We start from the raw sequence: 11,891 nt of genomic DNA on the forward strand, positions 1-11,891 counted from the left end.
GGTTGGAAGACTGGCCAGGAGACCTGAAAGGATCGTCAATGTCTCATTCAACTGATGGTATTGTTTGTCTCTGCATTAGAAATATATTAGGTTCTGTAGGGAAAGAATGTAGTTGTCCTGTTGCATGTGAACATACAAGTTAAGAACAGGAGTAGGCCACTCAGCCCCTTGAGCTTGCTCCGTCTTTCAATAAGAGTATGGCTGATCAGATTGTGGCCTCAACTCCACATTCTGCCTATCCCAATCACCTTTGACTCCCATATTAGCCAAGAATCTAGTGGTGGTAATCTGATGGGTGCAGTGGTAGTGTCTTTATTTCTAAGCCAGACATTCTGGGTTCATGGTCATGGAAGACACATTCATAACATGGCCAAACATTTTGCTGCAGATCCTTCATAGGAGAAAAGTAAGCAAAGTATACATACTAAAAAAATAAAAGATGACTCGCCTGACACAATGCATTGCAAACTTGATGACATCGTATGCTGCATTTTCCAAGATTTGAGAGTGTCACTTCTAACATGTTTGTCCTCTTTTCCTCAAGTTTGATCATTTATCAATTTTTGTTTTGAGCATGCTGAAAAATGGAACTTTCCACCTGATAACCACTTCAGCACCAGTGATGGTGATGGCTAGATCTCAAGCAAAGTATCTTGCACTCTGTTAAGAACTTGCTCAAACCCCATCCTCATTTGGTTGAATTTTTATATTTTCCACGTACTCAACCTTAAGGTCATTCTCAGCAAGAATTGCCATTTTAATAAAAATACAGGCACTTTTCTATCTTGGCTGAACCCAGCTCCTACAAGATACAGAGATTGTTTGAAATTATTTCATGCTGCACTTTCAGGACATCCTAATTCCCTTCACAGCCCAATTAATTCTTATCAAGCGAAATCTGTGTTATGTGGGAAAATGTAAGACTCATCAATTTTTACAATGTGAGGTTCCAAAAATCACAATTAAATAAATTAGCACATTATCTGATGGCATTGATTGTGGAACAAGTTTTAACCACGCTAATTGATTTGAATAGTGCTATAGAATCTTTTATGCATGTCTGAACAAACAGTTGGTTTAACTTGTCATTGAAAAAATGATACCTCTGACAACACAGCACTCCCCTCAGAACTGTACAAATAATGTGTTAATCTTGATTATGTGCTTAAATCCTGAAGTAGAACTTGAACCTATGATTTTGGAGGTAAAGATAAGACCATTGAACAATGTGACATAAGTGAGGGAAAGACCATTGGCTCTTCTGATTCCAAGTGGATGTAGAGTTAACTTCTCGAGATAAATTAACAGTACACTAAAGTTGTATTTTTGTTACAACAAATTTACACATGTCCTTGTGCACTTGCCAAATCCATTTACAGGTGGACTGATTAACACTATTGAGAGAAATGATAAACTACCATTTTTATAATCAGTAATTTAATGTATAGAATAACAGTTACAGCAGAATTTATTTTGGTAAGAAACAGAAAATCATATTTGATACCTCTTCTGGTAGGATAATAAGAACATAAGAAATAGGAGCAGGAGTAGGCCATCTAGCCCCTCGAGCCTGCCCCGCCATTCAATAAGATCATGGCTGATCTGACGTGGATCAGTACCACTTACCCGCCTGATCCCCATAACCCTTAATTCCCTTACCAATCAGGAATCCATCCATCCGCGCTTTAAACATATTCAGCGAGGTAGCCTCCACCACCTCAGTGGGCAGAGAATTCCAGAGATTCACCACCCTCTGGGAGAAGAAGTTCCTCCTCAACTCTGTCTTAAACCGACCCCCCTTTATTTTGAGGCTGTGTCCTCTAGTTTTATCTTCCTACTAAGTGGAAAGAATCTCTCCGCCTCCACCCTATCCAGCCCCCGCATTATCTTATAAGTCTCCATAAGATCCCCCCTCATCCTTCTAAACTCCAACGAGTACAAACCCAATCTCCTCAGCCTCTCCTCATAATCCAAACCCCTCATCTCCGGTATCAACCTGGTGAACCTTCTCTGCACTCCCTCCAATGCCAATATATCCTTCCTCATATAAGGGGACCAATACTGCACACAGTATTCCAGCTGCGGCCTCACCAATGCCCTGTACAGGTACATCAAGACATCCCTGCTTTTATATTCTATCCCCTTCGCAATATAGGCCAACATCCCATTTGCCGCCTTGATCACCTGTTGTGCCTGCAGACTGGGCTTTTGCGTCTCATGCACAAGGATCCCCAGGTCCCTTTGCACGGTAGCATGTTTTAATTTGTTTCCATTGAGATAATAATCCCATTTGTTATTATTTCCTCCAAAGTGTATAACCTCGCATTTCTCAACGTTATACTCCATTTGCCATATCCTCGCCCACTCACTCAGCCTGTCCAAATCTCTCTGCAGATCTTCTCCGTCCTCCACACGATTCACTTTTCCACTTATCTTTGTGTCGTCTGCAAACTTCGTTACCCGTTAATAAACTTTTAAAAAATTCCGGTCACCTGTATCAGACTGAATTAAATCACGGTTTGCTCCAGGAATGATTAGTTGGTGATCTTAAGATAGGTTGTCTAGGTGCCTACTTGACAGAAGGTTAAATGACCGCCAACACACAGATTTGACAAAGACACATCATGACTGGCAAACTTGATTGTATGCCTCCATTGACAAGTTGATTAAAGTTCTGCAGTTGATATTTCAGGGCAGCACGGTGGCACAGTGGTTAGCTCTATTGCCTCTGTGCCAGGGCCCTGGATTCGATTCCCGACTTGGGTCACTATCCGTGCGGAGACTGCACAATCTCTCGTGTCTGCATGGGTTTTCTCCGGTTTCCTCCCACATTCTGAAATGTGCTGATTAGGTGGATTGGCTGTGCTAAATTCTTGCTCAGTATACCCTAACAGGTGTCTGAATGTGGCGACTTTCACAGGATTTTCACAGTAACTTCATTGCAGTGTTAATGTAAGCCTACTTGTGACACTAATAAATAAACTTTAAACTTTCAAAAGGCATTTGAAACAGTGCCACAAAATAGAATCCCTTGGGATGAAAGCGACAATGGCGGTGTGGAATCCATTATATGAAAGATCATTGACTTGAAATGTTAACTTTCTTTCTGCACAGATTTTGCCTGTTGCCTGCTGAGTATTTACAGGATATCCTGTTCTTATTTCAGATGGTCCAGCGTCTGCATTATTTTGCTTTAGTGTTAATTATTTTTAAGACTAGAAGCAAGTGTACAGTGGTGTCCCCAGGAATCAGCATTATCCACTGTTCTTTTTGATAATCTGATCTTGGGTATGGAGGGCATTATTTCAATGTTTGCAGATAGCACTACAGTTAAAAATGTAGGTGAAGAAAGCAGTGGAAAACTTAATGAGCACATGGTTAGAATAATGAAATAAGCAGACAAATGGCAGAAATGTATCCTCTAAATCTCTAAATTGCCCACATCATGAAGTTGCTATGGAGGCCATTAATAAGCTCTCGCATTTAATATATAGGGTGAGATCACACAAACATTTTAAAGATATTGAAAAAAGACGGCACACAACAAAGAAAATTTGGATGGCTCATTGATAGCTAATGAAATTTAATGTGGAGTAATGTGAAGTGGCACATTTGTTGATAAAGAATGATGAGGCAATATAAACTAAGTGGTACAATTTTCAAAGAAAACAATTCCAGATTGGAGACAACTGGGGATGCACATTCACAAATCTTTTGAAGGTTGCATGACATGCAAGTTTTCTAAAAAGAAACTACGGGATCCTTGTTTTTATAAAGAGAGACAAAGGGAACAAAAGCAAAGAAGTTATGCTGAACCTTTATAAATCACTGGTTAGGCCATTGTGTCATAATGGCACAAAAGGAAGTCATTCAGACCATCGAAAACATATTGGCTCAAATTACCTCTTCAGTTTTGCCATCTCAACCCAGTGTGCCTGGTAATTGACTTTCTCAAGGATCAGATTCTCTTGATTGTAACAAGTTAGAAGACGTATCATCAATGACACTGACAACAACGTGGTCTCTAATCAGTCGCATTTTAAAGATTCATTACCACACGTACTTTATAAGTGGTATAGGTCATTAATGAGGGAATTGATGGACTCTCCTGGCTATTTGGTTCTCTGATTAAATTTTGTTTTCCATGACCAATTTCTTTTTGGGGTTGTAGTATTTTGCAAAGGTCTCCATTATCTCTTTGTTGATCCTGAGGTTTCTTCATTGACTGGTCGCTGTAGGATTGAAACCCTCCAACTGGACCTTTGTTAGATATAAAACTCCTAAGTTTTCATGTACATAAATGCTGGAAGTAAACAGGCCAAACCTCAACTATACTGTAAGGGGTTAATCTTTAAAATATGCCAATACTGAAACCAGGACATTACTGTCTCACCATCTCAAAGACAAAACTGGCCATCAGACAATTCAGATAAAGAAACTGGGAGACCATCAGAGCTGATAGGCCCAGACAACAACCACTATACAAACATCCATCAACAACAGCTACAGTGAAATGGACTTCACATTTACATCAACTTGGGAACCAGGGGCCTCACACCTGAATAGGGGCCATTGTTTCAGTCGTGGAAACAACATGGTGAATGGTTTATTTGGAACAAGGCAGGGACCAGACTATAAGAGACTAAAAGGTGCTAAGCACTGACAGACCAAACAGGGTGTCTCCAGGAATATGCTTTGATATTTTTAATAAAGTTCTTGACTAAAAGCCCAAGACAGTTAAGTCTTGTACTGCAGTCATGAAGGACGGTCAGGAACGGTCACCCAGATTCATGACCTACATTTCCAACCAGAAGGACCTACTGTGTGGGGATTTGTGAGTATCAGCCAGAACAGAGGGATATTTGGGGTGATGTTTAAAGATAGTTTAAGGGCAACAACAAAAGCCTGAAAGGGTTTGAGTTGAGCTTTGGGCAGAAATGTTGGGTTTTGCCTGTGGCACTTTTTGTGGAAGCTTTTATTTATAAGTCGTTTCAAGTGCTTTGTTGCATAATTACTCTTGTTTAGAGCTTTTGTATTCGGGCATCAGAAGTGTTTTTTGTTGTTAATAAAAATGTTTGTGGTTGAAGCTAAAAACTGTGTAAGTTTGTCCTTTATAAAATCCAAAAGACCTGACAGTAAGAGTAAAGGGGAGCATATGCCTCTTGCATTGCATGAGGGCATCATCAGCTCTGGTTCTTACAGCATATAAAAGAATTCAGACCTGGTACTTCTGAAGTTTCCCCTGCAAACCTGAAGCCATTTTGCACCTTTCGAACTGTCTGTTCCAGAGACCCAATTATTGTCCCTGCTCTGGACCTTTGATGTGTTGGAAAGGCTGTGGAAGGGGTAGTGGCTGCTCAGTAGTGAGTGACCTTGTCTGTCTTTCACCATCCCCTCACTGTGGTATTTTTCATGCTGTTCTTTGTCACTGTGAAGTTGATCTTCTTCCTCCACTTATTGTCACTCATGGGTCATTGATCTGTGGCTGCAGTTTGCTAGACTGTGGCCTCCAGCATTGTCACTATGTTTCAATGTCTTTTGATGTTTTGTCGAGCAATAATTAGGTTTCACTAACACTGTGCTTTCCTGGCTTACCTAACCTGATCAAGCTTTGCTTCTCTTCGACAGACTTGAGATAGTTGGTATAATTTAACTTCAAATCTTTTTTGAAGAACTATCTGCAAAGACCTCAGATTAAGCGCATGGTAATCAAGAGACAGACTATTCTGCTTCCAGCTCTCTTGCAGCCTCTCGGCTATCTGACTATTGATGTCACAGTTATGTCACTAATATCATTATGGTCTCACTGTTATATTCATTAACCCAATATTCTACATTGTGCTAAAGCCAATATTTTAAATCCAAACTGACACTGATCCTCCTATTCCACGAGCCCCAATTTTGTTAACCAACCGTATCTCAAACATTTTCTTAAAATCCATATCCAATGCATTTCTTTCAACAATCTTTTCCATTACTTGATCAAAGCATTTTAATTAGGTTAGTCAAGCACAACCTGTCTTTCATAAACCTGTGCCAGTACTCAAATAACACAAACCTCCCCAAATGTCGGTTATTGATATTTTTCCCTGCTTAATATTTTTAAAACTGTACTCACCACTGATGTTAAACTGACAGCCTACAGTTACGAGGAATGTCCTTACACCTTTTCTTAAATAATGGTGTCACGTTTACCACTCTTCAATTTTCTGGTACCTCCTTTATATCAAGGGAGGATTATGGCAAGCCTGCTATCTTCATCCCAACTTTCTTTAGCAACCTGGGATGCAAGCCTGCAAAAGTGCCTTATCCATGTTTAAGTTTAGCCAAACTTTGTAGTACATCCTGGCTATCAATTTTCACCATCCATTCTTTCTACCATTTAAGTTTTTACTGATTTTTCTTCCTTATGTTGACATTCTGGCTTTGTCCTGCATCTTTAAGCATATATCACCCTGTTTATCCCCAATAGAAACTATTATCCCTGCCTCTTACTACCTATTTACAATTTACATGCTGGTAAAAGATTCTGGATTCCTTTTATGTTAACTGCCATTATATTTTCATATATTTGCCAATCTGTTCTCTTTGCTTCTGTTTTTAACTTGTTTTTGCCCTCGTTCTGGCTTGACAAATTCACTGGACATGCACACATATACACTTTTTAATTGTTTTATCATATTTTCTATCTCGTCATCTAGGGATCCCTGGTTTTGCCTCCTTAACTTAGACACTTGTTAAAATGTACCTAGCTTGAATCTGAAATATCTCTTGCTTGAAAGATTACTAATTGTAGTATTCCATTACCGTTTATCTCATTAATCTTTGGTTTAATTTTACCTTGACTAGGTCCCTCACATCCCATTGAAGTTGGCCCTCAAGTTTATAAGCTCTTCTTTAGACTGTTCCTTGTTCTTCTTCATTACTAATCTAAACCTTAGAATATATATGATCACTTTTACCCATGTGTTCCCCCATAGTCATTTGGTCCACTTGGACTGCCTCATTCCCTAACATCAAACCAACTAATGCCTCTTTCCCAGTTGGAGAGAAGACATACTGATCAAAGAAGTTCTTCTGAACACCTTTCAGAAATTCCTTTCCCTTCCTACCTTTTACTTCAACAGTATCCCAATTTGTGTGGAGGGGACTATTTCAAAATTTGTGAGTGATACAAAACTTTGACGTATTGTAAACCGTGAAGAGGAGAGTGTAGAACTTCAAAAGGACATAGACAAGTTAGTGGTGTGGAAAGATGTAGTTCAATGTGAAGACGTGTGAGGTGATGCGTTTTAAAATGAAGAACATGGAGAGACAATATAAAATAATGAAGTTTTTAAGTGGGTACAAGAGCAAAGGGACCTGGCTATTTATGTGCATGGATCATTGAAGGTGGCAGGACAGGTGGAGAGCAGTTAAAAAAAATCTAGGCTTTATTTACAGGGGCATAGAGTACAAGAGCAAAGAGATTATGCTGAACTTATACGAAATACTAGTTATACCTCAGCTGGAATATTGTAGTGGGTGCCGCACTATAGGAAGGTATGAATATATTGTAGTGAGTGCAGGAGGCTTACAAGAATTGTTCCAGGAGTAAGAAATTTTAGTTATGAGGATAGATTGGAAAGGTTGGAACTGTTCTCCTTAGAGAGAAGCATAAGAGGAGCTTTGATCGAGATGTTCAAAATCTTGAGGGGGCTGGACAGAATAGAAAGGGAGAAACTGTTCCTGTTCATAAAATGATCAAGAACAAGAGCGCACAGATTTACAGTGATTTGCAAAAGAAGCAAATGTGATGTGAGGAAAAACATTTTCACACAACGAGTGGTTTGGGCCTGGAATGCACTGCCTGGAAGTGCGATGAAGGCAGGTTCAAATGATAAATTTAAGAGGGCATTTGATATTTCTATTTATGTAACTAATGTGCAGGGGTATGTAGAAAAGATAGAGGAATGGCACTAAGTCATAATGCTCATTTGGAGAGTCAGTGCAGACACGATGGGCCAAATGGCCTCCTTCTGCGCCGTAACAATTCTCTGATATTTAGATAAGTAAAGACCCCAATATCACCACTCCATATTTCTTGCACATCTCTGTGATTTTTTTCCCAAGTCTCACCTGGAATATTTTTTCAGGGAGGATATCAAAGCCTTGGAGACGGTGCAGATGAGAATTGTAGAATGATCGTAGGAATGAGGGATTTCAGTTTTGTTCAGAGACTATAGAATCTCAGATTGTTCCTCTTAGAGCAGAGAAGGTTAAGGGCAATTTAAGAGAAGTGGTTAAAGTTATGAGGTATTTTGATAGAATAAATAAAAATAAACTGTTTCCATTGACCACTGGGTCAGTAACCAAGGGCAACAGATAACAGGCAAAAAGTACATGCATTTACATAAAGCCTTTAACATAGTAAAATATCCCAATGCATTTCAGAAGGGAATTATCAAAAGAAATCAGGGAAAAGGTGTGGAGAATTATTTTACAAAGTAAGTTGTTACGATCTAGGATATATTGCCTAAAAGGCTTATGGATGCAGAGTCAATAGTAACTTTGAAAAGGAAGTAGCTCACCACTTGAAAAGGAGAAAGAAGTAACAGAGCTATGGGGATAGACTAGAGGAGTGATTGGGGCTAATGTAATAGTTCATTCAAAGATCAAGCACAGGCAAGAGGGGGGTGAATGATCTCCTCTGTGCCGTATCATTCTATGGCCCAGATTTTGCAGTCAGCAGTGAATTGGCGTCATTTTCTGCTGATCTTGAACAAAACTGTCCATAAAGATCTAGTGAACTCTATGTTGTAGTCTTCACCTCTCCCAACATTAATCTCATTCAGTCACAAACTATAAGGGATACCATCACCAGCAATAGTGATGGTATGAAGCAGCAAAAGTAGCCAATCATATTGAAAAATTCTCATAGAGAGCAAACCAGGCAGTAACAATCAAGTTTTATCGTTCAGTTTTAATGGTCAGGGTCTTATGGGGCCAATAGTGGTGGATACGGAGAAGTTTGCCAGGATTGAGGACTGCACAGTGCTGCTTTTTCTGGGGAGCCCACTTACGTTCAAATTCAGAAGTTGCGGTGTGCTTTAGTGTGCTCCCGAGGGGCATATGGCGATGATTTTGCTGGGTCCTATCATGTGGGAGCTAGGGCTGATTGTTCAGTACTTACACTGATCTATATAGAACTGCACCTAGATGTACAGAATATGCTCAATGCGTCACTCTAAATCTAAGGCAGTTCAGTCAGCTCACAAAGTCCCTTTCTTTCAACAGACATGCCTTGATTATATAACTTGTCAATACTCACTGTCTAAGCTTATTGAGAAGAATGATTACTCGGTTAAGATATTTCCTCCATTACTAAATTTCAGTGGGAAATCATTAACAAGTATCTTAAAACACTCTCCACAGGACTCCCAGGACTCCTTGATCCCCAACCCTGTTCCACCAGCTTCCCAATGCACCCTGGCTCTTCCAGCCCCCACACAAACCGTGCACCGCCAACATCCTTGGTTCCACCACACCCGGACTCCCCAGCTCCTGTCCACCACCATGCTCATCCCAACAACCCCAACTCCTCAGCACCCTGGCTCCTTATTCCTGCCAATGTTGAAAACAGGACTTGATGAAGGGGAATATCCTAGGGAAGGGGCGTAGAGGAGCTGCTGTCAGGAGCTGGTGTCACCGATTGTGCAGGGTGAGTTGGAGGAGTCAGGGGTAAGGAGATCTCAGGTTGGTGTTGTTGGGGGTGCCACAGTGGGTAGCATGGGGAGGTGGGGGGAGTTGTGGATGGTGCTGATAGATGAATTAGGGATGACGTTGGGTGGGACGCTGGGGAGTGCAAGTTGTACTGGTGTGCCACAGGACGGTATGGTATCAAGGGAGCCAGGGCAGAGCTGTAACTAAAAGTACACCAAATAAGAAACAGAAAATCATTACATAGCACTTACCTGTTTAGAGCTGAACACAGGTCTCATATGGCATTGTTACAAATATGAAGTTTGTAAGGCTATTATTTTTTGGACTGTCTCTTTAATTTTAGGTAAAATGATGGCATGATGGGAGTCATTGATGTGCACTGAACTCTCCTTGACTGAAAAGATCATGTTCGTGAGGAATTAAAGGGGGCTGGAAGATTCATCTAGCTTGAGCTAAAGCGTAACCCTCACAATGAAAGTCAGTTCTGGGGTTAGTATTTACCCAACTGGGACAGGATAAAGGAAGAAAACCATTAGGACCAGAGAATAGCTTTGGAATCATTCCAGCAGAAGGAGATGTCCACTAAAAGCATATAAAATATAACCATGGCATGGGAAGTTTCGTTGTGTTAAAAGTCACAAAGTCAAAAGTTGATCTTTTCTGTAGTTTAAAGTATAAGTTGCTAACTATATAGTGGTGAGTTAATGTTGCTTTTAGTTTGTTTATTACAATAAATTTCTTTAAACTTGAAATCTTGTGTGATCCTTCCAATCAATCATTGGGAATTCAAACATATTTTAAAAAATGATCAATTTCCAAAGGGATGTAACAACATGGTCTTCAGCTCATGATGTCAGAGGGACCATGGCTGAACCGGCAATGTGCCTTATGGCTAGGCTTCTCCAATCACATCACTACTGGACCTACATGGCTACCGGGAGACCAAGTTCCCACAGCAGCCACTGGGAAAGCTAGGGCCATAAGTTTTCCTGTGGTGAGTGACGAAAAGCTCTTCTTTGCTGTTGACTGCACGATTTGAGCCAATAATTTTACGGAAAGCAAACATTCCAACATTCGCAAGCATCTCAGATTAAAGCCGGAAAAGTCTAAAAAAAAACTTTACATGGTTATGATTTTTCTTTATCGCAGAATTGAGAAATTTGACATTCTACAAATATAAAATTAGTCTTTCAGGATAAGAGAGATTGTTCAGGTCTGACTATGACTCAATGCACCATTAACACCACGATCTAACCTCATTCAGTATGAAGTGGGGAGAATAAAGGTAATGGCTACCTCGCAAACAAAATGGTTGCCTGGCACATACAATGGTCACCTGGGAAGAGACATTTAAGCAGGCACTGGCATTTAGCACAGACAGTTATTTAAAGTTAAAACATGCAGTAACCGAAATGCTGCAGGAAGCTAGTCAGAGCTTGAGGCACTTTAAAGATAAGGACAGACCCAGGACAATAAGGTCTAATAATAAGATTAGCCCTAGATGGGAACACAAATACATAAATGCAACAAAAACAAATCAATGTATAGATCGAAACCAGTCATTGATAGAGGAAATGTATCCATTCTATGAACAATGCTATGTTAACTGCCCATGTCTATACCTGTCTGATTGTAACGATGTGTTAACTATCGATCACCATGATCTGTCTACTCGACTATAACGATGTGCTAAACGGCTAATGTCCGGACTACCCATTGTCTAAAAGATATAAAAATGATCAACTGCTATTGTACGATTGAGAAGGTAGCTGCCAAGTACTGTGGAGTACCAGTGCTTTCTCCCCGAAGCTTCGTGTCCGAAATAAAACTGTATTATTGAACCTCCAGTCTGACTCCAGTGGTAAATTTCCCACAACGATTGGCGTAATCAGCACGGATCCTATTACTGGTAAGTTTCAATCGATTGGCCACGATCAGAAAGCCAGGGTAGAGATCACTGAATCTGTGGGAGTCAGACAAGGTCAAGAATACAGTTTGAAAGGGTATTTAAGGGGTATTTGCAGTAATAAGTATTGAGTGTATATGGTATAGTGATAAGTACTAACTGCTGATAGTAACTGTCACTTATGTTGACCGACAAGAGGACAAGGTAGTGCCTGTCTCAAATGCGCAGCCTTAGGCTGATTGTTAAGAGGGGAAGTCCCCCACGCGAAGGTCAGGACCCTGAA

The sequence above is a fragment of the Mustelus asterias genome, chromosome 10 (assembly GCF_964213995.1).
Source record: "Mustelus asterias chromosome 10, sMusAst1.hap1.1, whole genome shotgun sequence".
Lineage (NCBI taxonomy): Eukaryota > Metazoa > Chordata > Chondrichthyes > Carcharhiniformes > Triakidae > Mustelus > Mustelus asterias.